An 18,346-nucleotide genomic window follows, 5' to 3' on the forward strand; every position below is an offset into this window, starting at 1 on the left:
ACTGTTGCAATGATTTGTCGACGGTATGCACAGTAATAAATTGATATTACCGCCTCGTTTGATTGATAAAATGTAGTAAACTAAAAGAACGGATGTTCAGTGTTGCAATAATCAGAAAACAGAACATTCACGACTATAATTCTAAATATGTAATTACTTTCACCACATATTCTTGTATTATTTCAACAATATTTAAACCGTTATTGTAATGATACCCATTTCAGTTTACTTAATATTCTCGCAACTATAAAAAGAAATAAGAAATTTTCCTGAGTGTATACGAAAAGTAGAGAGACGGTCGCTGCGGTCGCCCTTTACTTCATCCTGTTTTTCGAAGAACGAAACCCCTGGAGATTGTTCTTCCTCTATTATTTCAGAACCCCGAAGATACAGGGGGTATCGATTCAGGAGGCTCGTTCTCCGTGTTTTTCTACTGCGCCTCGGTTTTTCCTCGTATATATGTATACATATAAGTATACATATATATATATATATATATATATATATTGGAACATTAAAAAACGATTCCGGCTTGTTTAGGCGTCAGAAAAATCGTGCGGCGATGCGAGAGTTGATACTACATCTCTTTCCCCGTGGAATAGACTCGCACTACTCGAATACGTGCGGACTATAAACTTCGATTCGAATAATGGGCTTTAACCATTCACTATCTGCATTTCGTCCGCTGGATTCCCGCCTTACATAATATCCAGCACGGTAAAAAAATGGGATAAAAATAATGATCACGAGGAGCAACATTACTGTAACATTTTTTTTTTTTCTTCAACCAATGTTGAAGTTGTTTTACCGTTTTGGAGAATGTAGAAAACACTCGGTAAACAGTTCCTGCACGTACAAAATTTACCCAGGAATTATCAGGGAATCTTGAAAATCCTTTGAAATAAAAAAGTATCTGTATATATTCGTTGTTAAAACACAAGAACTCCGAGGCGACTATCTCGGGACATAAACTTAGCACAACAGGCACCATTTTATGACTTCTGGTTTCGCAGGGTGCGAGACTCGGTGCCATTTCGTGCGTTTTAGTTCACGTTAAGGTGAACGATACGATCTTAGAGTCTGCCACAAACACGCAGTTGTTTTTTTTTTCAACTCGTAAATGAACAGTCGCGTTTCGTTTTAACACCATCAGCGACTTCTTACCGTGCTCTTACCGAAACTCAAGTAAACGTAGAGTTATAACAGCGGTTCAGCAATTATTAAGGTGTTTCGTTGATCTTTATACGTTTGGTAAGAATAAATTATTGTACGTGTATTGTATTTTGCACTGTTTCATATTAAGGTAATATTTTTTTTTGTTTGGTCACGTTGGAACAAAGTCGGAACGTTAGTTTTTGTCGAACTGAAAATCCTCCTGAAGTGTACTAGGATTTTCAGCTCAAGTCTAAGAGGCGCTTTATTCCATGCCTCTCTTTCCTAAATTAACAACATGTAAAAAAATATGCTTATTCCAGTTTCTTCGCAGTATTTTTTTTTTAAATAATCGTGCAGTATTGTTTGACAGTTGGACAGGCTTCATTTCAGCAATTTTATTTTAAATAATAACACATCCGTTTTCGTAGACCATAGAAAGTCAGTCTTGGTCTGCCATTTTTTACAAAAGATACAAAAACACCTCATCTTTCCAACACCTGATTTCTGGCTGGTCAAACGTCAAAAAAAAAAACCTCAAACAATTTTTAAAGATTTTTTTACTGCCTACACTTTTATGCCCACATGAGACCGTACACGCGAATATTTTGTGAAATTCTGCGAAGAGGCTGGAATGGGTTTATTTTTATGTACGTTAATCTGAATAGGAAAAAGGAGGATTTTCTGTACTTCAAAACTGGTGCTTAATTGTGATATATAAATATATATATATATATATATATATATATATATATATATAGGTATGTATACTATGTATGTTCCGTTTTCATTATTTTCAAGAATAATAGTCGAGTTATATGTATTTCTTTGACCATATGTTTTGGAGTGAAAAATTTCGCAACGTATTTCATATTATACAGAGGGGGATAAAAAATTATGCGAAATACAGTTGGATCAAGTATGTTTAAAAACGTATAATCTGAACGATAAATTTCATTCTTATCATCATATAAGTAGATCCGACAAATTTTTGTTGGTCAAAAGTATACAAACTGTATAACCTCCAAGTATACTTATCAAAGTATCTTTTATTTCTCGACAGCTGCGGTAATCCGCGGTATTATGTCGGGCTAAGCTGATTTATGCTAAGTTGAGGAATAACATTACATCGCGTGGATTTCGCTGCAGTTTGTTTGGCCCGTGAAATTTCCCCTCAATTTTCAAAAGCACTACTCCGATTCATTCCTTAACATATCGTGTGGTTTTTTCAGCAAAGCTGGAAATTGAAGCAATGGCACCCGATGATTCCGAGTACGTACGAAACGAGGCGAAAATCCGAAGAAAAGCTGGCTGGGTCGCTTCGTTCACTTACTACTTCAACCGTATGCGATACTATCACTTTTGGTGTGCCGAAAAAGTAGAAAAGGTATTGCTGGTGGCGATGCTTTGGATTTTAAACCGACTCCTTAACCTTAACCTCCATTACGACGTAGTCAATTCTTAACATCTTTTAAAGTGCAGGTTTTTTTTTTGACATTTGTCAAGTGAACAAAAATGGTAACGTTTTATTTTGCCGGACGTGGAAACGAACCTCTTTCTAGAACGTTTGAGGGTGGATATATCTCTATTTTGACTGACTTCAGCTTAAGTGACCTCGAATGTTAACCAACCTGCTTTTTTGATAATTGTACAACGCATTTAACCGTCTGACAAATTTTCAAAAATGCGATAGTAAGTTCCATAAGTTTTTTTTTTAAACGATCTTCGAACGTCCGCCAGACTCATTTCCCAACTCTGGAAATGAGACAGACTGCTGTTTCACTTAATTTTATCACGATGCTAACTAGTACGAGTTTCGTCTATGCGAAAATAAGTTCCGGGCATCGAAAAAAAGCCCGATTTTTATAATTAAAAGAAAACTTGCCAGGCCGTCTTTCCAACTCCGGAAACCAGCCAGACTGCTTTTGTACGAAGTTTGAGGGTATTAGTAATTAGTACAAGTTTCATCCTTGCGAAAATAAGTAGCATGAGTTTGTAATTTTCACTCTTCGGTTTTTTGAAAACCGTCATCGCTTGATCCGAAACTACTATAAATAGTGCGCGTGGAAATAAGTTTCGAAAAAAGTTCACTGGCTCCCGCATTAGTTGATCCTCAACCTCGAATTGAAACATTCGCGTTACTTTCAAACAAAAAATCTCTCACTTCCTGAGTCTAAAAAAATTACACATCGCTCTTTATAGTTTTATCTCAAATTTGATCCGTCATGAAGTTCAGGGGAAACGGGAAATGGGAACGAACCGGCGCACGAATCCTGTAGGAATCGTATATAGAATCGGTCTGAAAATTATTTTGTTGAAACGAACTTCTGTGGAACGAATTTCCACAGGAACGAACTCCGTAGAAAAGGTGGCCTCTCACCGGACATTGTTCAAAGTTTTTCCAGCGCATCTCGTACACGCGAAGACTCGGCAGTGAGTGATGGCACTTCGTTTAAACATTACAAAGAATTTAATGATATTCGACTTTGAAACACGCGGGCCGAGTTTCAATTCGGTAAAACTGGAGGGCTTCGACGTCACCAAACTTTTGTAAGTTGGGTAGCGTTGGAATGGAGCGAGGGACGGAACATCGAAATGAATCTCAACGTCAGTTGAATTGACATAGAATATCTGATTTTCTCGATAACTTGTCAGACTCTCATCTCGCCTTCTTCGTCCATTCTATCGTTTTAATTCTGAATAATTCCATCCTCTGATTTCCTTTCTACAAATACACTCCTCTCCGAATGAAACCTCGTATCCTTAATTCAGTAGGAATCAAGTATTCTCACGTGTATCTCATCTTCCACGATATATTATCGTGTATGGTAAGGTATGCAAGCTGTGGAGCTTATTTGATAATAAATAACTGAGAACGTACTTCGCGGTCTGAGGAAATGTTCATCGCGTCGTTAATCAAAGATAATGTAAAAATATTATACTTTATGTTTGTATAACGATATACGAAATTCGACATAGCTAAGAAACATTGTTGAAGTGAATAAAAATAGTATTTTAACAGCAATTTTTCTGAATACCTATTCTGGCATTCCTTTTGTTTTTTAAATATTCTAAGCTTCGTGATGGTTAAATTTCAAATATATGCGCTTGCTTCAGGCAAACTGCATATATTTCAAAATGTGTACTCCTCAAAGTTTAATGCCTTCATATTATATATAAGGATAAATTGTATAGCGCGTTGGCTTCAATTAAGCGTTTGAAATATTTGCCAATTAATATACTCGCTGGCGGGATTTTCTGAGCATTAATTTTGTGGTAATTTCCTGTACCTGGTTGATTGGCTAAGTTCTCAATCTATATTAAAAATAAGAAAATCAAAGTATGCAAAAAATGTTCAACTGTTGACCATAAATTTATACGATTAGTAGTAATATTATTCACAATTTCACAAATGTTCATATGTAATTAGCAATTCATGACGGTAAGGATACAAAGTTACGAATGCAACACCGGAACGGTGAATTTTTTTTTTTTTTGGTTATTTCCAGTAATATTACCCTGTGAGAAATTCGGCATCTGGTTTTGGTTTTGCATTTCGTATTACTAACGTGAATCATCTCAGTGGTATCGAGTTGCTTTCGGGCTATTTCGACAAATCGTATCTCCACGAAACATCTGTATTTTATATGTTCTGTGTTATACTCTTGTGGTTGAAACCTGAATAATATTCCATACCCATGATATACCTATGGTTGGTATAGACACTTTGAAACACGCCGTTTCTATGGCGGCACATAGGTATGGCAATACTATAAGCTTTCACAGATCGAAACGGAATCAGCTGAAACGTGCGAACGAGAGTTCTATGATACAAAATACCGTACATATATGATCTGGTATCAGGATTTGCGGAAATGAGATCAACGGAAACAGCTAATTTGGAAATTTTTGAAAATTATAATGCGAGCTTGCAGTGAGTTACCACGTTATTTGTTAAGTAAAATAATACCGGTTTACGGTTCTTATTCAAAAGTGTAAAATTTATTTTATAGAGCCTAGTACGACAGTTTATTTTCAGACTTTATTATATTGCGTGTTTTTAATCAGTTTAACTAGCTAAAGTTACGTTGTTTTACTAATACCCTGATATTTCTAATCGCTCAGCGATCACCGCCGCGTGGCGGCATTTATGAGTCATAAAATTTATGAAAGCCGCATAAAAAGGTGCGAGGCAGATGATACAGGAATATACGTATTTTCCGAATTATGTTTCTCTACGGAAATGCGATGAGATATTTATTTTTTCAGTGGTATTCGCTGTGGAAATATGTCGAATAGAATAATCCTCGGCACGAGTTTTTCAAAATTGTACAAAAATTACAGACTATTATTGCACGCCGCTCCTCGCACTGAACTCATTATACATACGAGTATATAATTTTTTTAACCGGCAACAAGTCAGAATTCTGGGACAGCTTATCGTTGTATCGAGACATAAAAAAATTTGGTTAAAAAATGAATAAAAAAACGTAGGTTTTGGCTGAATTCAAACCGTGTCCGCATCCAATAGACCATTAGTATCACATTGTTATTTAAATTCACATCTACCCCGTTGTAATATTTACCAAGAATACGAACGTGGATGGAGAAGTTATGTATCTATATACCTCTATGTATATTCATCAGAATATATACACGTATACGATATCCGTGAGGTTGCGTACACACGACTACTTACTACTACTTATAGAGCCATTCCCTCTCTTCCAGGATGGTAGATGTTTGTTTAATAGTTTGTATAAGTCCGGAAGCTGAGTTGCCGCGTAAGATGGGTCTAAGTCAGGCGAAAGATACGAAGGGGGGCGGAGGAGAAGGTTTGGGAAAGGTAGGATTTGACTGGGTGGTTCCTTCGATGCCATTAATCAAAGGCGCTCACACTGGTTCTGATTCCGTCAAATACAATCCTCCGAGAAACCGGAATATACAAGCCTTATTGTACGAATTCACGGGCCTGCTGCAGGGAGTGCCAGTGTTTTACCATTCGCAAAAACAGTCCGACAGTCGATAGCTCTGACTCCTTCAACTTGAGTGAAAACGCACACCCGATATACCCACTCTATGCTGTGACTGATGAATTTTAGATCTGTGAACTTGGAAGTTGAGATTTTAGCGGCAGGTTGAACGTTTTTATATTTCATCGTTTTGTTTTGATCATATGATTAACAAACGTCGTTGCTCGTTTTTGGAAAATGAATACCAGACACCTAATCATTGAAGTTAGACTCTTGAAATCGGATCACTCTACTGAAATGCTTCTTTGTTTTTTTTTTTTTTTTTGGTCAGTTATGGCTGTGAAGTAGTAGCAAAGAGTGTATTAAAACTGGAAATAAAGAATAAGTTGAAAGCGCGATCACGATAGGCAAAGTTTTTCGGGAAGTATTTTAAGGTTCGGGGCGCGTTGAATGGAATTGCCAGTTTATCATCGTTTTTTCGTATTAGGTAGATATTAGGTCTTGGATGCCTCGCAGTGCACTTTCGTTTTTAACCGTGATGAAAAGCTACCCGGGGTATATAAAATTGCTTTAATCTCTAGATCGAAATGAAAGTGATTTCTCTGGGGAGCATTATTAGACTCATCTATCATTCCGGGTCACCGTCACGGTCCCCATTTCTGCCGCAGGAAAACACGTTACGTCAAAATAAAGAAAAGAGAAGAGAAAACGGCCGAACGGAAAAAAAAAAAACGACAACAAGAAAGTTGGGCAGAAAGAAAAGACGGAAAAATTCCACACAAAAACAAACTTTTCCCAGATGTGATAATTTGTTAACGAAATCCAGGTGTCATCTCTATCGGCGTCGGCCGGCTGCCCTTCTTTCACGAGGAAAGTCCACCTCCTCTGCTTCTTCGAGAGAAACACTCATTTGTCACCCTCATGCAGACCCTGGCACGCGAAGCCTAAATCCTGAGGGAAGAAGAGCAAGCCATTTATTTGAATAACAAACAACAAATATGAAGCCGCAAGAATCGCGCAGCGAACGGCAAAATGTCATTACCGTTAAACCAACAATGACTGAACAAGTCATTGTCTCCAGAATTTTCTTGTCAAGCCAAGGCTTAGGCAATGTCTGTGTACCGAGAGGAAACGAATAAACTTAGCAGGTCGAGTGACCAGTTGCGCATGCGCAAAATAATTGGACTCTATTGGTCAGTGAGCTCGTACCGCGGTACCGTATTTCGGTATTTTCGTCTGCAAGGCAGGGTAGCAACCTAATCGAAACCGCTCATGAGATGTCAAATTCTCCCGCGTTAAGTGGCGGCTTCAAATTACGTTGTTACGATAACTCGTAACAGTTATCAGTCACCAGCGATCCGCTTGTCGTTACCTTAAAAAACCTGCATCACATAGCTTCTACGAGCTGCGTGCGACAGCATCGGCTTCGGTTGGTCAGCCTGCGTGAAAAGGCGACTAATTGCGCATGCGCAGTCGGACGTCCAATTTGCCAAGTTTCACTATTTCCTAGCAGGTTGACAGTCAACCCGGACTATCAGGGATCGTTGGGATCTACCTGGAGGTGCAGGAAAAGGCGTTCCGGTGAATTCAGTGACAATCCTCTCCGCGCTCGACCATTGAGCTGGAAATAAATACCCGTCCCCAGTAGCGACCCCTTGTTAACCTTAATTTCTGAGTTTCATGGAAATGGAAACAGAACCGCAGTCCAGGGACGAAGCAAGCACGTGTAACGTACCGGTTTACCCTCAGGACTCTAGGATCGGTGTCTGGGCGGCCACATTCGACCGTAGAAACTCTTTCGTTTATTAACCGACGGGACGCGGGATCTGCAGGGCAACGACGAAGGGTCGACCAACATCCGAAAACTACCCGCCATTACGTACGTGTATTTAATAACGCGGGGTGCATTATTTGCCTCGTTTTGACCTAGTTTGTCGGAGGCGTGCTAATTACGAATGCACGTGTATATATACGGTATTATATTTACAAGAGTGAAAGATATATTTAACGGTGATTTAGGGTGACGCGATTACATCGCCGTTGCGTGTTTTAACCCTGATGGTTGACAGGTGTTCCGAATGTGTATTACAGTAAGAATTGCAAGACCGCTTTATTAACTGCTACCGGACATGCTAATGACGGTATTCACGAAACGGGGAGACTTTGGTAAACGTATTTTCGGCTACACACGTTGCACAATGTTAATCAAACTTCGGCCTGTAATACTGGCAGAACCGACAAAATTTACAATGATCGTAAATTACCGACAAGGACACACTTTTCAAGACAATCATGTTAGTTCTATGCAAGTATTCTACAAGTGTTCCGTTTTTTTTTTTATAACGAAGGAAGTAATTGGCATCTGGTTCGCATGATGTTGAATTTCACAGTGAACTACGTTAAACTTATAATGAATGGCTGACTCTGTAGAACCGGAATCAAGTATCCGTTGTGTTCTTTGAACCCTGTAAAATGATCTCGTGCTTATTTACGAGTGAATTTTTTCAGTGTGCTAGTGCGAAGGATTAAAAAATATCCACTAGGTCATAAATCTAAGCTTTTACTCCTTATAAAATTGAATTTCCTTTCTTTAAACTCGATACACTCGTCCTGGCATTCAGGTGTACGAAAAAAACCAATTTCAACGGTTCCGGCAGTACTTTGGACGATGAAAAAAATTAATTTTCAAAATATGTAATATATAGTGTGAAATGGATTTATTTTTGTATTGAAATAGAAGACACTAAATCACTACAGGTGTTTACAGGTTCTATATCATCTCGAACAACCCCAACAACCTAGTTCAGCTACATCGTCGTCTGACGTTATCGTTCGATATAGAATGAGGTAGACAAAACTATCGGCAGCAAAGGGAAAAGTTTGCTATCATCAAGTGAACTGAGCTACTGTAGATTTCGATCACAGTATAATCCCCCAATTTCAACACCCCATTCAGACCGACGTCAATTGGACCCCTACAGAAATTGGATGATCCTCATTTCCCGACTACCTTGAAACCAAGATGAAATCCGGTCACCTTCTCAGCCGGAAAAATAAATAGACTTTGATTTCTCGTATCTATAGAATCTCCAAAATTTTCACGACTGGTACAACACTGCGTCCCTTCGAGTTTTAAAAGCTGCGCGGTGTGCGTTCTACGTTATCGGGTATCAAATTAGGTTAAAAGTGTGCTATTGTAAAATAAGGAGGGCAGGCCAATAGGAAGCCATTGAAGTCGAGATTCGGCTGGCTGTTTTATTCCGCAGAAGATTTCTGACCAAATCGTTTAACCGGGGCTGGTTGCTATGGCGTCGAAGCCTGTCGTGGCGAAATTTTTTATCAGATTCATTGGCCGTTTTACATGACTTGCGTTCGCGCATTCTCTTAGAAAAATTCGTGTATATTTAGTTTCACTTGTCGGGGTTGTGAGGTACATTGAAAAATCAACACGAAACTTCAGTTTAGTTCGTTGCTCCCACGTGCTATATATCTTTAAACAAATTTAGAAAAAAAACGTAGAAACAATTTCATTTTTAAATTTTACCGGAAAATCTACGAATTTTCCCGTTTCAATAACATAGGTCAATGTTTTTTTGCCGACGATGAGTTACGTGAAAAAATATGAAATTTGGTAAACTTGTTACTTCACATAGTGATTCAATGAAAATTGTAGAGATTTCAGGCATGAGACAAATCAATCGTGACGTATCAAAAACCCTCTGCTATGCTGATGGGAGAATTCGAAGATTTTTGCGGTTATAGAACTTCGAACTTGGATAACAGCCTGAGATTTTCCCTGTAATTTTTCTTATTTATTTCGAAAATATTTCAGCCCATTGGAGAGCTAAGCTCGATAATTGGGTTCTATGTTAATCAGGATCACCATAATAAGGTACTTGTAGGTTTGTCTGACTTAGCGTTTGCACGCGTTGCGGTGCGAAATGTCTGACAATAATTATTTGGTAACACCGCGCTGAGAAGCTCGCTCGAAGCAAGGCGTCGTTTCTTCACATCAAGCTACGCAAACACATTCATGTATATCGTATATACGTACACATGGGAAGTTTGAGGAGTCTTGGAAACTGGGAAAGTTTGGCGGGGTAAAGTTGCGGCGGAAAATTCTGTCCGTATACGTTGGTATGCGTATAGGTTATAACTTGAGGTACGCGAAGCAGCTAGGCATGCGATAAAGTAGCTTTGCCCGTAACGTGTTACACACGTGAAACGCTGGAATGGAGGTGATACGAAGGGAATTTTTGTACTCTTTTGGAAAATTGAAAATCTCCGACGAAACCGTCTTTGCCAGTCATGTCCGTACGAAAGGTATGCGATAAGTTGCCGGGAAGTTACTCTTGAACAGCAACACTGAGAGAAATTTTTAGTTCCGGTTACCACTCAGTCCTCAACTATTTTCATTTTTTACCATAATCGAAAAATCTAGTTCTAGGTACAAAGTGAAAATTAGTTTTCTAGCTGTTACCAGAAAGTCTGGTATCCGTTACTATTCTTTCTCACTGTGATCACACGGAGAGAAAAATCTGAGAAAAATTACCCTGCTGTTACTAATCGTGATGTAAAAGATACCTAACGCAGTTTCTATTGATGTATGTTACAAAAATTATGGGGTTTTGTGAAAAAAATTACTACCTTGCTTAGAAACTATGTATTTCGGCGGCACAAAATTTAAAATGTGACGACGCATTTTTCTGATGCAGCGCGGTAAAAACTGCATTTGGTGTCTTTTACATCACGATTATAGTAACAGCAGGGTAATTTTTCTCAGATTTTTCTCTCCGTGCACTGTTACTATATTTTCTTGTAACTGTTGCGAAAATTTAATGCTTGTGCAACGATAAATTCACGTTAAAGCCTTGTTTAACTAAAAAAGTGGAGTAAACCGAACAAAATGTTTACGCGTACCTCGTTTTTCGTAATTCCAACAATATTCAAACAGTTTTTTCAACGATACCTGTTTTACTGAATTAGTATAGTTACTATAACAATGAAATTTTTCTCAGTGAAGGCGAAGGGTGTATAAAAACAACTTCCTTATTCCCGATTTCTCAGTGCCACACCCATTTCGCCACTGATGGCAATTCGATCTTCAGAATGGAGCTCATCTCGAGATACGTGTACCGGGTATGATTATGTACAAGTGTCCCTTCCAGTCGAGTTCCGAGGGCCGGGTGCAAACAACCTATAGCCGCGCTGTTTGCCCAACTAATAGTGTACCTTTCAAGACCCTTCATCGTCCGGTTTCCCACCCCGAGGGGTCTCTGCTACGCTCTAGACTCAAATCTGGAATTCCTACTATGCGGCTAGGACTTCCTAGATTATCATATTAAGTCCTTACCAATCCCTCATTGATGTGGATTATCTTTGTCAATGTACCCGGTGTGGTGAAAGTATTTGTCAAAAATTAAGCACGTGGGCTAAATGTATAGTTGCAGTTACTATTAGACAGTTCTTAACAATCTTTACTTTTTACCCTAACAAAAAGATGTGGGCTTGGGTAAAAAATGAAAATGAATTTTGTAGCTGTAAACAAAAAATCTAAAGTGTGTTGCTACTCTTTTTTTGTTGTGGTCAAGTAATTGATGACGAAGTCTTGTGTTACTCAAAAAATTTCATTAACTAAACAAACAGATTTAGTGCTGTTAAATGTGCAAGAACACTTCTGGAATAAGCTTTGCTGCAATTTAACTTCAAGAATCCAGAGTCATTTATGTAATTTCGAGTCCAGTAATCAGCAAGCTTTTTTCTTTTTTTATACTTCAGAACCGTTATCGTTGGGCGTGTTTTAACTGGAGTCTGAGTATGAGTGCATGTTTTTTTTTTAAACTTTTCGATCGATCTACTGCTTTACCAGCTTTACCAGCATTGCCGTTGCCTTTTTTGATGGGTCTTAAATGAACATATTTAATCACTTATATCCTCGTATTTATTTTACTGCAGATGAAATTAGTAGCCTGGAAGATTGCAAGAAATTGGTTCACTATTAACCACTTTAGAGAAGCTATTTAGAAAAGATTCCTTTTTTTGTTTCTAGAGAATTCGTTCACGAGCAAAATGAGCCCTAGTTCATTAAAATCCTTCAAACGATGCGCTTTTTTCATTGTAGCAGTGACATAATACTGGAATCTCTTCAAAGTCATTGTCTTCAAAGTCAAAATCATTATGCTATTCCAACTGAAATTTAACCGTTTTCAAATTGTTCTAAGGGAATATTGTTTCAACTAAATTCAACTCGTTGAAATTCGGTCACAATTTCAAACCTCCGTTACATGATATTAGCTTTTCGACTGGACTGTACGTTTGGTACATCATTAATTGCGGCTTCTGTAATATGAATTATATGAAATTTTATTTGCGCATATCCTGAACGTTTGATGGTATCGGATGGTGATAAAAATTTACGCTTTAAGGAATGTAACGTGTTGATATTTGAAATCGAGTATACAACATAAATATCCCTAATGGGTATGTAGGCATAGGCATCGATCGCTTGAACAGATCACTAAAAAGGCGGAAAGCGAAAACTGTCGAAGGATTTCAAAGGAGAGCTAAAATTACTCTTCGTTGAATGTTGATTTTCTCATGTTTACGACCATCGTTTATCTGTGAAATGGATTAGGTACACCGATGTAATCTGTTAACGCGTTTGATTTCATGGTACCCTGTTCGCAAGCTGTGTACGAAACGCGTTTTGCCTCCCCCTGATGAAATAAGCAACAATTCTGCCGTTGAATATAGCCACGTCATATATTGGATGTGTTGTTTTCGAACGTTGGTACACAAGTATTGGTCTGCCTATCCAAATCGAGCGTGATCTTCGCGGGGATGCTTCCTAAATTGAGATGAGAAATATTCGCAGGGGCGATAAGCTTTCGTCTATAAACCCTCCCCTCCCCCCAATAAAAAGTTAAAAAAAAAAAAAGAATCAAGAAAACCTCGATAATAAAAATGAAAATACAAGAGAAAATGAAAAAGCGCCTGCCTTTCTTTCGGCAGTAACCCTTTACACCTCTGTACTGCTATCTTCAAGCCAGCAAGGTAATTATTCCATGCCGGTACGATAAGCAAAGATAAGTAACCTCAATCTAAATTTTAAATTACCTAACCAAACGTTAAGACCTAATTCGAAAAGTCTTCCTTTCTGGGGAAGAAGGGGTCATAAGTCTTCGTAAATTTGCGAATATCTTGAGCGTTGCTTAATTAAACCTGGATACACCGTCGCGTCGGTTCTCGATTTCTCTATCTCGCAGGCTCTTCTCGGTCCGGAGATACCTGTTACTGCAGAAAATAATTTGCCCGATATCTCCCGAGGTGAAACTAAAAGTTCTGATTAACCATCTTTCATCGGCCGATCTATTGCGACATTGCAACCTGTCGCTAGAACTATGCCGAAAGTTTTTGCGAACGATTATTGGTAAGTAATCGACGAAACAATGTTTCGGCTATAGTTTGAAGCTAGTGGTCCGATCAAGGGACCATTCGCTTGGAAATCGAATGAATGATTCCGATTCACTCACATTGTTTTAGAACGATTTCTATAGAATTATATCTCTAATCTTATCACGTGATTTTCATTGATTTCCAGTATCGTGTACTGATTTCTTGGAGATCCTTGATCTTCAAAAGTAGTCGCGAATGCAGCGAAGTAAATTTCTCTCTCATGTTTGTTCAAAATTGATTTGGAGTGGTGTGTATCTACCGATGTAGTAACTATGTATTGGCAGAAAAGGTGTGGAATAATTTGGCTGACCGATCTCATTTTGGAGACGAATCACAGTATTTTTTTTCGTTTTTCTCACACCTTTTGCATTCGTTCCTCCGTCACATCACATGGATTTGTCGATCGTTGAGATTAACAGTTTTTCCAAATTACCGCTCGATAATTTCATTAATCAATCAAAAGTATTTCATCGTCAAAGATTGACGTTTCTCATCAAGCTTGTGAAAGACAATTTGCTCGACGAAGGAATATCTTCTACCCTTCGCGCAGGCAAGAATATAAAAAGAGAAATTGAGAAGTAGATTGGATTGCGATACTCACCGCAAAGCGGAGAGAGATTCGCTGACTGTGTGAGTTCATATATACCTGAGCGATTTCGCAAGGAATGTGAAATCAATTTCGAGTGTTTTTTATCGGTCGGAAGGCCTGTGGGATGATGGACAATAGGCCTTTGTCGTTAGCTGAGGTGTTATAATTTAACGATTAAAATTTAACATCGTTCCCCAGTCGTTTATTGCAACAACGAACGCGCGTATTCTGCCTGTTTTTCAATAATGGCGAGCCAGATGAATTGCGAAATTTAATTGGAGTTTTGTATAATCGGAATTCAATTTTATTCAGATATGTAATGCAGTGCTGAAAATTCACTTGGGTGTGAAAAATAATGCTTTTATTGAAATAAAATAATTACAAACCTCCAATTCCGATACAATCGTGAGTTTTCAACGTTAATGAAAATTATTCCCCCAGCCACTTATATTACGTCAATTAATCTACAAAAAAATATTTTCAAAGAACACGGTGACGCGTTTTTGATTTGACACTTATAAATTTGATTACGTATGATATTGAAAAGTGAATTTGACGCTAATGTCTCAAATGTTTTGATGAGACAATTACAGAGGTGTTTTAAAAAATTTACAATGGCTGAAAATTTTCATCTTGCACACTTACAGTTAGTTTACACGAAATAACGAACTTCTTATAACTCAGCCTGTGTTGCTTATAATTTGTTTTTTTCTCGTTTCCCGGTGAAATGTTTCGAAGTTCGGACAGAAATGACTTTAGATACGATTAGACTTAATTAACGTGTGATTGACTTCGCGACAATGGGATTAAAACGGTATAGATTATATAACGTGAGCAACTTTTGTTTCCAGTGAATTCTCTCCGAGAGTAGAGAGTAACATTCGACAGCCCTGGAAATAATTTTCCCTTTGTCAATTAAAGCCGCTTTGGTAAACCTGAGGAATTGAAGGGTAGATCCGATTGGTCTGAGCATTACAAATACGTATAATCTCAATTATATAGCGCAACAAGGGGAAGCGAGCTTCTCGAGTAGTAATTTCGTGTTGAATATTCCAATTCTTATGAAATCTCGGTGAAAATTACCGGGGTTCAAGATTATCCTGGCGACGTTTTTCCTTTTTCTCACATTTGCTGATATGAGAAAAGTAGTTGTTTCATTCATTAAAATTCATTAATTTTGTTTCTAATTTTTCTTCTAAAACTTTTTCATTTGGCTGCCAAGTCTTATCGGTTTCAGATTTTCCACTTGACCGTTTTCGAGGCGATGAAAAGTACCGCTCAAAAACTGTTTTTCCGGCTCGTTTTCTTTCATTTATGATAAATATTCGTTCGGTTTATTATAACGCTTCCATTCCAGCGCACTCGGCATCGGTGCCAACAACAGCCTATTTGTCTCGCATATTGAGCTGTGTTTTGCGTGGCAACTTACAGTCCAGAAATTCTCATTTGCACGATTGCCTTGACCCGACCCACTGTAAACCTCCACCCGAGGGGGTAACTACAAATAGACGGTTGAAAAAGTGAGTGAATTTCGGAAATTTATACATCTCGAGAACCAATTATTCAAAATGTCCAAATTTCAAGTCAATCTATTTAGTAATTTTTCAGATATCGTGGGTGACGAAAAACATGCCAAACGCAATGCTTCCTATTCAATGAAGCTCAATCTACATATTTTCGAACACAAATACCAATCCGCTTGAATAGTCGGTTGTTGAAATATAAAACGCCTTCAACGTTAAACTGTGAAACTCGAACTACACGCACTTATTATAATATCGTGACGGATTCTGTCCGGGACTGCATGAATTATGAAAAACATGCAGACATCAGCCAAGCGATGTTTTGGAATCCGCAATTCGCCAGGCAGTGATAGAAAATGGGTCGTGGTCCATTTTTCTTTGCTTTTTCATTTTTCTCTCTTGGCGGGAGAGCGTTTTAAATTCTAACCGAATACGCCGAACTCTTTATTAAATTTAGTCAGGCAGAGGAGGAAAGAAAGGAAATTATAGATTGCACAACCCCTCTTCTACCCTCTGAAAAAACGTAAAAAAAAAAATAATAAAATAAAAAAAACTGTGCAGACACGCACAGCTGTGGTAGGTATATTTCTTTGACGAGTATAATAAACTCTCTAGATTTGACGTGCTTGTAAGACAATTCGTATCTTCATCTGTCGAGTCTGAGGTACGGGACTTGTTTTTACCCTCTGAGGTGGGAATTATTAAAAGTCACACCGCAAGACGAGACTGGCAACCCTTACAGAGATCTTGCATCTTATGAACAATGAAAGTAATAAACGTAAGCAAGGCAGGAAAATTTGACGTTTTATGAAACAAAGGAGGCATGCTTCGTTGTAGCACTTGCAGTATGGACGTTTGGCTGTTATCCGGTAATTATCGCGTACCTATCACCGGATCGTAAGTAGAACCTTTTTGCCAAGGCTTTGAGAATAGAAAAAAAAACAGCCGAAGTGGAACAATTTTTAAACAACTTTTAAAAATAAACGCTCACTTCAGATCTCTGCTATCCTCGGGCATTGGAAATTTACACAAGGAACAATACCAAAGCGTTATGAAGAGCTGAAGGAATGGAAAAATTAAAGAAGAACTCGAGTTCAAACGAAAAAATGGTGAATTTTTCATCAAAGCGTAAGTTGAAAACCAACCGTTAATACTCGTGCCACTTAGACTTTGTCCTCGATTTTACGGTGAAGAATATATTACCTAGATGAAATCGAATAGTGCAAAGGTTGAAGTACCGATAAGGTTAGAGTGCGAGATGATATTCGGGAAGGAAGTCTCTCGATTATGATTTTGACTGAAAACGTAAGGGAATGATCGATTTTGCTGTACAGTCGGGTATTTGAATCCCGGCAAAATTTCGAGGAGAAATTTGCTATTATGCCTTTATTCTCTTTGGTTCCTTTGAACCCTACGTATGGTGTACGAGATTATTCTTGCTTTGCCGAAACTCGTACTTTGATCATTTGTCCTCGTAGCTTATACAATATCTAATATCTACCTACCACCTTTTTGCACGTGGTGGATTGTAAAAAAAATCGAGCTAGCTCGGTGCTTTCGCGAATGGCAAAAGTATGCGCGGCGGTATAGAATCTTCTTAAAATAAAGTAGAATAAAGCCCTCCGAAGATTCTCTCTTGAAAGGAAGGAGGTCCTGCTCTCGCCGAAAGAGAGGATACTTCTTGAGATGAGGTCACGGCGCGCCGGTGACGATGAGAGGGTGAACAACGCGGCGAAACGGGGGAAAATAAAATCTAATTTATAAGCCCAATTGAATGACTCGGGGGTTCTTCGTACTATGACGAAAGACGCCTTCCGACGATCGGTGTTGTGGTCACTGAATTTCATACCGCATCAATTCCGACGAACGGTGCAACGCTAAAAAAAAAAAATACTCGTCGCAAAGATCCTTAACTTTACACGTCCGGTTATTTTAATGCGAATCGCGATAATTCAGTAGCAGTATATTCCAGAGCAACAGTTTCGGCAAAGATACCGTCCAAAAGTATCGAATACCTTCAGAGTAACCTAAAAAGGTATCTCTTCGAACTCGAGTAATTTACGATGTACAGCGGTTGCGGATCCGGAACTTTTCTTTTAACCAATTTAATTTTAGATGAATGAAAGTGCAATTTTTTTTTTTTTTTTTTTATCTTTATCTACCCTGGGTGAGAAATACTAGCATGAGAATAAATTACTTTTCCTTGTTAATGGACGGATTGTAGATTCGTTTCATGATATATAGGATGCACGGATTTTGATCGACGTTGTCAGCAATTTGGTTGCCACGGTAGAGTTCATTACCTGGAATTGAAATACTCTTCTCGTGTGAAATAGTTCTGACCTTATTTCACGTCTATAAGTAAGTCTATGTGTAGATAAATATATATATATTATATATTATATATATATATATATGTACATACTCTCTGATTTATATGAAAATGAAAATTTCACGGTTCAACGCACAATTTTCATAAAAGTTTAATCCAAATTGAAGAATAATATTCCGGGTAATCCTCTCTAGTGGGGTTAGAATTTAAATATTTCAAATGGAATGGGAATAGTGATCAGGGGAATTTTTTTATAAAGCTTCTCCCAGGAGTCTTATAGGGGTGAAGGAATTTCATTAATTCCGATTCGAGTGGCTTTATC

This window comes from Neodiprion virginianus, chromosome 3 (genome assembly GCF_021901495.1).
Source record: "Neodiprion virginianus isolate iyNeoVirg1 chromosome 3, iyNeoVirg1.1, whole genome shotgun sequence".
NCBI classification, from domain to species: Eukaryota; Metazoa; Arthropoda; class Insecta; order Hymenoptera; family Diprionidae; genus Neodiprion; species Neodiprion virginianus.